At 38.4% G+C, this 11,088-nt stretch overlaps 1 protein-coding gene across 1 annotated transcript in view; it reads right to left on the bottom strand.

The window, feature by feature from the left end:
• Positions 1-11,088, bottom strand: part of TRAM1 (translocation associated membrane protein 1) — a 392,129-nt gene that overhangs the window by 200,772 nt on the left and 180,269 nt on the right. The gene's annotated exons all lie outside the window — the stretch shown is intronic.

The raw sequence follows: 11,088 nt of genomic DNA, 5'->3' as shown, positions 1-11,088 counted from the left end.
GATATAACTGCGTTACCATATTCCACCTAGTACAGGGCATTTGATGTGGCTTACTATTTCATCGTGTGCATCCACCGCACTGGACTTTTCTAGATATGGACAGCTTGGTTACCTCCACCTTCCTGCACACATTCTCAAACATACCGACGTTCACACAAACAAGCAGGGTGCTGAGGGACAATATGTGCTATTACAAAACAAAGCATTTTTACATTCATGATCCAACAGAACACATGGCTTAGATGCAATGTTGTATATGCCTTAATCTTTTATACAAATAATATCTTTGTTCTTTATATTTCTTAAAACAGAAAGGCTGGAAAATCACAATACAGGAGCAATAACCAAAGATCTCCTGATCATAAAGACAAATGGTCTTTTCAGTCTTCACTCTCCTCAAACCTTGTGTGGCATTGCACAATATAGATATCAGTCAACATTCACTGAGTGCCAAGAATGTGAGAAACACTGTACCATGCCTGTCGTGGGAAATATTTAAATAAACAGATTGTCTTACAACAACCTCAGCAACCTGTACTCTCAAGAAGCTTACAATCTAATGGGTCTTCATTTATTTCTGCAATTCTTTCTCCTCTACCCCCAAACACAGAACTGCTTTTCCATTGCTTCCACTGATTGCTTCTTCTCTCTTTCCCGACTGGCTTCTCTTTCCTGCCAACTAACTCCATGTGTACATCCCTGAGGTCGTACTTGGCTCTGTTCCTCTGTTTCCTCTCCTCTGCCCCTTCTCCTCAAGTCCGGTCTAACATTTCTACAGTTCTTCAAATTAAATACATATAAATCTGAATTTGGTAGTGAGAGAAGCAAACCAGCTCCTCTAGATTTCCTATTTTCCATCAGTGGTACCAGGATTCTCTCAAGCTCCTACACTCGAAAGGAGTCAACATACTAAGTTGATTTAATCTTCCTAAAGTGGAGCTCTAAACCTTTCACACCCATGCTAAAAACTTAAAGGTTTTCTCTTTCTTCATAAGCAAACTAATCTTAACCTGACTTCTCAATCTAAATTAGCTTTATCTTCAGTATTCTTCATTTCATCCAAATTGGAAGACCACTGTTTCATGAAGATACTATGCTTTCCCATCTCCCTACGTCCAACTCTATTCTCTTCCAGCCAGAATGACCCTTCTCTAACTCTTAAAGCTCAGTTTAAATGGCATCTCCACCTTGAAGTCTTTTCCTAATGCTCCCCACTCATTATGTTTCCTGCCTCCTCTGAACTGGCACAGACTGCACTTCTCCTCTGCTACTGCAGCCTGTTAACGGTGACTGTGACTTGCCACATCCTCCCCCAACTAGAGGGTAGACTCCCCGAGCTTTATGGGTCACTATCACCAGTAGTCTCAAGAGATCCATGGAGTTACATCCTATTTCATTTTTTTTCATCTTGTGGAGTTTCTAGCACTGTGCCTTGCACATGACAGATGCTCAGCAAATACATATAGGCAAATCAGAGAAATCAGTGAAAATAATAAATATCATAGGCCTGAGAGAGACTGCAAGAAAACTGGCTCAGTCTGCCTCAGAAAAGTAGTTCAGTGTCCTTTTTCTGTTGATACTGTGTCCTACAGAAGTTGAGTAACTTGCCTCTAAGTGGTAGAAGAGGCATCAAACACCACTTTTCTCCCTTTTTGTTCCCACCACTTCAATCTGGGCTGTTGTTTTAATGATTGTTAACTATGATTAGCATGGGCACTTGAAAGGTTTGTACTTTGCAAGAAGCAACTTGTGCCTTCATATTGAATAATATCAAAAAGAAAAGGCTTATGAAGTTTACTGTGGTATCAGGCGCTGTTCCAAGTACTATGTTCTAACTCACTTGATTCTCAAAACCTATAAGTGGTAGGCGCTATGATAATTATCATCCTCGTTTTGTAAAACAAATCATGACACTTCTAGGCTGAGTAGCTTGTTCAAGGTCACATTGTTGAGATGTAAACTCGGGCAGTCTGTGTCTGGAGTTTGTGTTCTTAATACGAAGTTATACTATCTCTTAAATAAGAATAAGATCAAAGAGCATCCTTTCTTCATTGACTTTGTACTTTAGAGGTTACTGAGTGGATATTTCCAATGTAACATTCATAGGTAGTTGCATTTGAAGGGTAAGAGACATGGGATACTACAGACATAATGAAAACGAGTGCACAGACACTGAAGTCAGGAAGCCTGAGTCATAGAAAGTCTAACTGCTATCTCGCTGTGTGACTTCTTTAAACAAGACACTTAAACTCTCTAGTAAATGGGGATAATAAGAGTACATGCCTCATAGAGTTGTGCTAAGGATTAAATGAATTGGTGCAGGTAAAATGTTTGGCACATAGTCAGCACTCAACAAATACTAGCCAATATGGAAGACTAAATCATTTGCAAATATATGAAAGAACAATTTTTTTAAAGCATTTTATTCTTTTTATCTAGACTAAGTAATAACTATACAAAAACTCTTAAAAATTTAGCCATCATATTTCAAAGTTTTTTCCAAGTTTGGTTCCAAAATCTCTCAAACACAATTTAATTCATGTAGTTGATATTTTACCATACCACGAGTGACTTTTAATAAATTGTAAAAACTCAAACATGAAAATTTATTCTTTTAATATGGATAAAATAGTCATTGCATATCTGGATACTCCTTTTACCAGTCAGATATCTAATTTCAAGTAATAAGGATTTATAAGAAGATGGTGAAAATAAAACATAATTTGAGAACCAGGTATAAACATTATTACTTATAAGAACTCCTCAAGTTCTCTATTATATGCATGTAGGCAACACATTTATTTTAAATGCTGATTTTTAAAGGTGTTGAGATTTAAAAGGCAGTTTGGAAATTAGTTGCATCTTTCCAAAACAAAGAACCAATGGTCATGGTAGAATGTGATTTTTTAAAACTTATTAAAGTACATCTAAGAAACATTTAATGTTAAAAATCATTTAGCCAGAACATGCAGCTGATGCTGGCTCAAGGTCTGGGAGCTGGGGCCAGTGACTCCAGGACTCAGGAGACTCAGGTGCCCAGCCTGATATTGAACCTGGGTTCAAGATCCACTGTGCCAGTAAGGAGAAATTGCAAGAATTGGGAGCTGAAAAACTTCCTGATGACATTATGAAAATTTCCCCACTGAAACTACTCTTGCCTGAAGTTACGTTATTATCAAAGATGTTAGACTTCAGACTTAGGGTACAGTTGATGAAGTTACAGTTCAGTGAAGTTGTTTAACCTATTATGAACCCACAGAGTGAACTGAACTAGGCTGCTTCCTAGAACCTGAAGCAATTTGTCTTGTCATTTGGCTCTGATTTTGCTTGTTAGTTTTAGTGAGGTGATGGCAGAAGACAGAAGACAGGAAGATGTGGGCTACCCCTTGTCATTTCCAGCTCCAGACCCTGGAACAAAAGGAGTCCAGTATTTTCACAGGTTCCCGGGGTAAAAGGAGATATGATCCTGAGCTGCAAACCATCAAGGAAACCGCCGAGGGAAGCAGCGCTCTCTAGGGGTGTGATTGATATTGAACTGGAACCAGAAGACCTCATTGACTGAGACCTCCATTGTGTGCAGGAGGATCTCTCATCTCGGGAAAACCTACAGTGATGTTACCTGTGGTGCTGCTCCTCTTTCTTTTGAGACTTATTGGGCATCTGCAAGTTCAAAGGCAGGTGGTGGTACTTATTTAAAGGTTTCAATGTTAATTGCCACAGAATAAGATAGGCTGCCAATAAATAGATACACAAATCAGGTGTATAAAGCAGTACGGTAGTCCTCCCTTATCCCCCGTTTCTCTTTATGAGGTTTCAGTTATCCGTGGTCAACCACAATCAGAAAATAGGTGAGTACAGTACAGTAAGATATTTTAAGAGAGAACAAGACACTACAGTCACATAAACTTTATTACAACATATCGTTATATAATTGCTCTATTTTATTATTAGTTATTATCTTCTCTTTTGCCAAATTTGTAAACTAAACTTTATTATAAATACGTATGTTTAGGACAAAAACATAGTATATGTAGGGTTCAATACTATGTACGATTTCAGACATCCACTGGGGATCTTGGAATGTATCCCCCACAGAGAAGGGGAGGTCTACTATACTTTTATGTGAATCAGAAGTAGTTAGCAGCTTACAGGAGACATAATCCGCTTTCCAGAACCAAGACTGAAAAAAATAAGTATTGAGGGATAAAACTCTCAGAAGATAAAGTTATCAGGGGTAATTTAGGTTGTTTTAAAAACTGATGGAGAAGAGGATGAAGAGAATGGAGATTATGGCTCATGGGCAGAAATGTCTGGGCATGTGTCAATTACCAGCAAAACTTGAAAGGAAAACTTCACCTGCACCTTCTAAATTAGATTGCAGCAATCTAATTTTGAAGCAATGCCAAACTCAGGTATCTGTTGGAATAGCAACCAGCTCTTCTAGAGTCCCACAGGAACAGTTGCTCCCAAACTCAAATTTCTCAACAAAAACTACTGCAGGCATATTCCAGAGGCAAAGCAGAGATCTTCAGTTAAAGACTTTCACAAAAGAAAAAAATATGGGGAAAAAGTAAATGGCTCAGCAAAGGCAGTTTGTTTTTCTGTCTACAAGTCAACTCAGTAATGGCAAACCCCCTGTAAATCAGTGGAGATCCATACACCTTGCAGATGCAGATCATTGATTCTGAAGAAATCAAAACCATGTAAGGCAAGGCACAGTGGCTCACCCCTATAATTTCAACAGTTTGGGAGGCCAAGGTGGGAAGATTGCTTGAGTTCAGGAGTTAAACACCAGCCTGGGCAAAAGAATGAGACCCCATCTCTGCAAACAAAACATTAGTTTGTCACGGTGGCATGCATCTGTAGTCCCAGCTACTTAGGAGGCTGAAGTAGGAGGATCACTTGAGCTTGGTGGTGTCAAGGCTGCAGTGAGCTGTGACTGCACCACTGCACTCCAGCATGAACAAAAGAATAAGACCTTGTCTTAAAAATATATAAAGATAAAGAAAAATAATAAACTGTCTAAAGAATGCATAATGAAAATAAGCCAGAAACTGGGGTTCAAGACAGCAGGTATCTGTACTTTCAGGATACCATAGGCAGACACAAAACCTTTTACAATCCAACAAACCTTCAAGTATCAAGTTTTCTGTGATGCTGTATAGTATCCACAGTACTTGAGATACAGGTTATCTGTCCTGTAAAGAAATGAAAGCAGTAAGCCAAACTGCAGTCTTCAACAAGGGACTCAGAGTCTCTTCCACTCCAGCAACCTCTTATCAGCAGGCAGCTTGATGACCCAGATGGTTGCCTTTGAAATCCTGAGTGTGGTAAAGAAACCAGAAAACTCTTGAGAGCTATAATACTGAATTGTAAAACTGTGTGTACTTGTCACCATCTTGTATCACTTTGAAAGCTTTCCCAATTATAAATATGCTAAATTCACCCAAATTTAACTAAGATGGAAAATGTATTAAACCAAATATATTTGCACAGGGCAAACTCCAAAATTTGAGCTCAACCCAAGAGGCCATTTGGATTCTTGGCTTCCTACAGGAAAAAGTTCAAGAGCAAGCCAATGCAGTGAAAGCAAGTTTCTTAAAAAGTAAAGAAATAAAAGAGTGGATACTCCATAGGCAGAGTTATTGGAGCTATTGATTGGCCATTTTTATGGTTATTTCTTGATCATATGATAAATAAGGGTGGAGTATTCATGAATTTCCTGGGAAAGGGGCATGGAATTCTATGAACTCGAGGCTTCTCCCACATAAAGACCATATAGGTTAACTTCCAGTCATTGCCATGGCATTTGTAAAGTGTCATGGCACTGGTGAGAGTATCCTTTAGTATGCTAATATAATTAGCATATAATGAGCAGTGAGGATGACCAGAAGTCACTTCTGTTGCCATGTGGGTTTTGGTGGATTTTTGCTGGTTTCTTTATTGCATCCTGTTTTATCAGTGAGCTCTTCGTGATCTGTATCTTGTGAAACCCAGTCCTGCTGAACTCCTGTCTCATTCTCAAGTATAAAACCTAGTCGTGCCTCTAAAACCAGCAGTTATAGCACCACAGTCTAGTGGCCAGCTCTGCCATTCCTTCTCAGTTGATAAGATAATGAAATGGCCCTTCACTTATCCAAATTACTATAAACTTAACACTCAGTGTGCAAGATCTGACCGTACCTTTTAACGTTCCTTGTTTCTATGCTGCCACATCAGTCCTTGAAATGGATAAGACACAAGCCCATAAAAGACACTGTCAGTAATTAACCAGCCAAAGGATCAGAAATGTTCAAAGTTTCCCTCAACTAGTGAATGACAACACACAGAGCTTTATCAAACCTTCGAAATGTGGAACATGTTAATTTCACATTATGAAGTATATTTTTCAAAATTTTTCAGTGTTCTGCTTTTTAAGTGGTTTCTGTATTCATGTAACTGTAAAGAAAAGTTGATGAGAGATAAAGTTAAATTCTGTTTAAAATTTTTGAGCTATGTTTGATATTGCCATTTTAAATCTTAGCATTTACAATGAGAATCATCAAAATGTGGTGATTTCCTTGTTACTAAGGATAACAACACTGGACTTCATTGATGTTCTTTGCAAGTGGAGATTCATCAAGGGGAGTGTCTCTGAAAAAGCTGGATTGCTGCTTTGAGTTTTCCCCAAGAAAATTCAGTTACCATATGCCAGTTTGGAAACAGAATAAAACAAAGCTCCAAAGTGCCAAGTGGCTTAAGGTAATTATTCCATTCTACTTTTTGCTAAGTTTTTTTAACTGAAAAAGTATTAGGGTCAATAGATCCAAAAGGTGGGGTAGGCCTTTCAAGTTTGGCACAGTTTTGCTGCTTGGATACAGTGATTTTTAAGATTCGAGTTCTTCACTGCTTGGAAAAGACGAATGGGAAAGAAATCAGGATGGGGGTGTTTGATTAAATTATTTAGAATGGCAATTAACAAGACAAGTACATGTTTTGAATGTTTTCATTTATTATTAAAATTTGGATTTAAATAAATATTTTTTGGAAATAATTTTCAAGAAAAAATATATGCATATACATACATAAAGTATCAGAAAATAGTAATTAGCTGCAAAATTTCAGCTTACAGAGATGACTAAATATATTTTTATGGTTTAAAAAAACATTCAAGGAACTATTTACAAGTGAGTGTACAGAGAGTTATTACTATAGACACCTTTGGAAATGTAAAAATCTGGCTTAAAAAGTACATTTTAAGTGACAGAGTACAATGTTACACAAATCAGATGGATGAATAGCAATCTAGAAATATATACTTGAGATGTGCTAATATAGAGTTTTATCTGTTATTAAAACTTTTTATTAAGACAAAAAGTATCAGATGCTTTCTAAACAATGAATGTATTAATATAGGAGTTACAAAGAAGTTATTTAGGCAGACAGTTAGAGCAAGGAAGTCCTCGGTAGGGTTTTCCTTTTAATAAGAAGCAGTCCTAAAATTATTTTCCTTTCTGACAAAGATCAGCCTTTAAAATCAAGCTGCAGACATAGTAAGGCAAGCTAGAAGCTTGCACTGGTAAATGTCAGCAGCTGAGTCAATAGGAAAGTGGCTATCTGGGGGCTAGACATGTTCAACATTGCGGCTCAGTCTTCCCTTTTCTTTGCCAACCACATGTACAGTAAGGAGAAGACAATATGGCTCTGGCCAACTAGAGACCCCATTTGCATAATAAAAGGTGAGAGTGGGTGGCCAGCTTCTTTGTGTGGTATGTAAACTTCACACCTGGTCCAACCAATCTTTGGGCCCTCCGTAAATCAGACACCACCTCCTCAAATCAGTCTACAAAATCTGGTGCACTTTGCTACGGGCTGGACGTCCCACACGTCCCACACAGGTGCCCCTCTCTCTCTGCAGGAGAGAGAGCTATTCTCCTTTCCCTTTCTTTTGCCTATTAAACCTCCACTCCTAAACTCACTTCTTGTGTGTCTGTGTACTCAATTTCTCAGGTGTTTACCCCGGACTCTGATGCTCCAACATCACTTCGTATCCCTGACTTAAACAAACAAACAAAAAAACAAAATAAAAAATCACTAAGCAGCTATCATAACCTTCAAAGGAAAAGCCTTAAAACAATGTAAACAAAATATCCTTCCAGGTGAACCTTGCATGTAAATCTTCTGAGAGTCTGTTCTAGACCAAGGTTTCAATTCTGCACCAATAATGCTTGCAACCCACAGAATTCCCAGCTGGATTTAGCTTCACTGAACGTTTTTAGCAAAAGGCAAACTCCCTGTTCTTCTGGTGCCATGTGAGTATATTTTGGCTATTCATTTTTCATCGTAATGAGGCTCACTATTTGACATGAATGACAATTCTACCAGATAAGACAAGAGCAATACAAAACAGGGCAGAAGCATGAAGAAAAGAATATTTCCTAAGGTTCCGTTGAGCACTACATAGTTGTTTTATGATATTTTAAATTTTATTTTTGCCTGACCATGCCCAAAGCCAAGCTTTGTTACAAGAAACACCTATAAATACTAATCAATGAATGTTACAACAGACAAGGAACGCAGTAGCATGAATGTGTTATGACACAGGGTACGTATGACACAGGGTAGTCTCGCTTTTATCTCTTATGTTTACGGGAAGATGACTAACCCATTCATAAATTATCACTGTTTACATTTCAAAGACCAAGCCAGCCGCTCTGTAACTATAGGTTAATCTTCAGCATTGATCACTGGCTACTATTTTAAAAAGTCAGGCTGTTTGCCTTTCACAGGTATGGGTGGTGAACAGAGGTTGAAATACCTTACATCATTCGCTTCTCTTAGCAAGGACTCAATTGCATTCAAATTAAAGTTAAAGATACTGCTCCATAATATACTTGCAACTACAAAATATAGGGTGGATAGCTTCTTTTTAAATTGTTATGTAATCAATAATACAATTTAAGCAGAATAAGTACCTATTAGTACACAGAAAAAAAAAATGAAAAGAAACAAAACAGGCAATATAAGAAAAGGTTAAGAAATTACATAAAAGAAAATATCAAAACCTACAAAAATTCAAAAACATAAACAAGATTACACAAGTAAAATTAAACCTATTAATTCTGACAACCAATCCAAACTTCAGTAAAAAACACAATAGTCCCCTTTTGGGTTAAGAAATGTAATTGCTAGAGAATAATCTAAACTAGTATTGCAGAAAGATGAGCAAATAAATATAAAAATGAGCAGATAAATATAAAAATATAAACAGCAGGAGTGGCAAAATGAGTGTAACCCAAAGAATGCAAGGGAAAAAGTATAAAATTAGGCAAAACTATTGCTTTGCAATGATAAAAATTCGATCTACAAAGAAGTCATGAGTTATTAACATGTTTGCTTTCAATAAGTTATCAAAATATGTTGTCAAGTTATAATTAGTAGAAGTGAATCATTGATCGATACATTGTGGGAGAGTCTTATCACACCTCCATTAGCCTAATCCCAGCTCCACACTTAGGAACTGTGTGACCCACAAAGGTTATTAGAACACTGTTGCCAAGGAACTAGGAGAGAAGAGTCTGCTAGGACAAGGCACCAGCAGAGAACAGCCACTGCTGGAGAAACACAGGTACCCAAGTTAAGTTTCCAGGCCAGAGTAGGGACCAGATGAGGTCGGGAAGATGGGTCTGTATGAGATAGGAGCATTTCTGAAGGCTTTAAATAGCCAATCACATTGTGTAGCATTACTTCCTCACCTGACCCAGGTTAACATCTTTTTTTTTTCTTTCTTTTTTGAGATGTAGTCTCACTTTTGCTTCCTAGGCTAGAATGCAGTGGCACAATCTAGGCACACTGCAACCTACGCCTCCTGAGTTCAAGCGATTCTCCTGCCTCAACCTCCTGTGTAGCTGGTATTACAGGCGCCTGCTACCACACTGGCTAATTTTTTTATTTTTAGTAGAGACAGGGTTTCACCATGTTGGCCAGGCTGGTCTCGAACTCCTGGCCTCAGACGATCTGCCCACCTCGGCCTCCCAAAATGCTGGGATTACAGGCGTGCACTACGGCTCCTGGTCAGTTAACATCTGTTTATGTCAGTCTACAGTTTTCCAATCCCATTTCTCACATTCATATTTCATTTTGAATAATTAAAAAGTTTTTAAAAAACTAATAACTCATGGAACTTGAGTTTGTGGGTAGAGAGAGAAAACAATCACTAAGTCTGAACCAATAGTGGGTCTTGCTCTCTTCTCCTCAAACCTAGGTTTTAATGACAAAAATGAAGCTTCTTTAGTCCACACAGCAATCAAGAGTCCCTTTAGCCATCTCTGTGTCCCTTCATTAATTAATTCACTACTTAGACTTCAGCTGGAAGGACCTGCCTTACTCCAGCTATTTAGTTAGGTCCTGCTCTATGTTCCTCCATAACTTGTTCATCATATGGAGGTTTATCCCTTATTCCCTCACCCCTCTAAACAACATGCTTCTTTAAACAGTTGGTCCTGAGCATCAGTAGGATGTTTTAGTGTTGTCATTTGCTCTTTCAATAAAAGGCCAAATATTTCTTCTTCACTCTTATATGTTCTAGTGCCTTGCTATTCAAGGTGTGGTCTGTTGGCCAGCAGCCTGGATACCCTCTGAGAGCCTGTTAGAAATACAGGATTTCTGGTTAGGCATGGTGGTTTATACTTGTAATTCCAGCACCCTGGAGGGCCAAGGCAGGTAGATTGATTGTGATCAGGAACTAAAGATCAGCTTGGGCAACATAGCAAGACCCTATCTCTACAAAACATACAAAACTGAGCTAGGCGTGGTGGCATGCTCCTGTAGTCCCAGCTATCTGGGAGGCTGAGGTGGCATGATCATCTGAGCCGAGGAAGTTGAGGCCGCAATGAACTGGGATCATGCCACTGAACCTCCGCCTGAGCAATAGAGTGATACCTTGTTTCAAATAAAAAGAAAAAATGTAGGATCTCAGGGCCCACACTAGGTCCTCCTTCCCCTTCATTAGAATTTGCATTTTAATAAGATCCCTTGGCAGTTCCTATGCAAGTTAAAGTCTGAAAAGCACTACCTAGTGATGTTTCACATTAATACTGCTTGAGGCAT

Source organism: Chlorocebus sabaeus, chromosome 8, assembly GCF_047675955.1.
Source record: "Chlorocebus sabaeus isolate Y175 chromosome 8, mChlSab1.0.hap1, whole genome shotgun sequence".
NCBI classification, from domain to species: domain Eukaryota; kingdom Metazoa; phylum Chordata; class Mammalia; order Primates; family Cercopithecidae; genus Chlorocebus; species Chlorocebus sabaeus.
The sequence above is the reverse complement of the archived record's forward strand: the minus strand, read 5'-3'. Positions and strand labels throughout refer to the sequence as shown.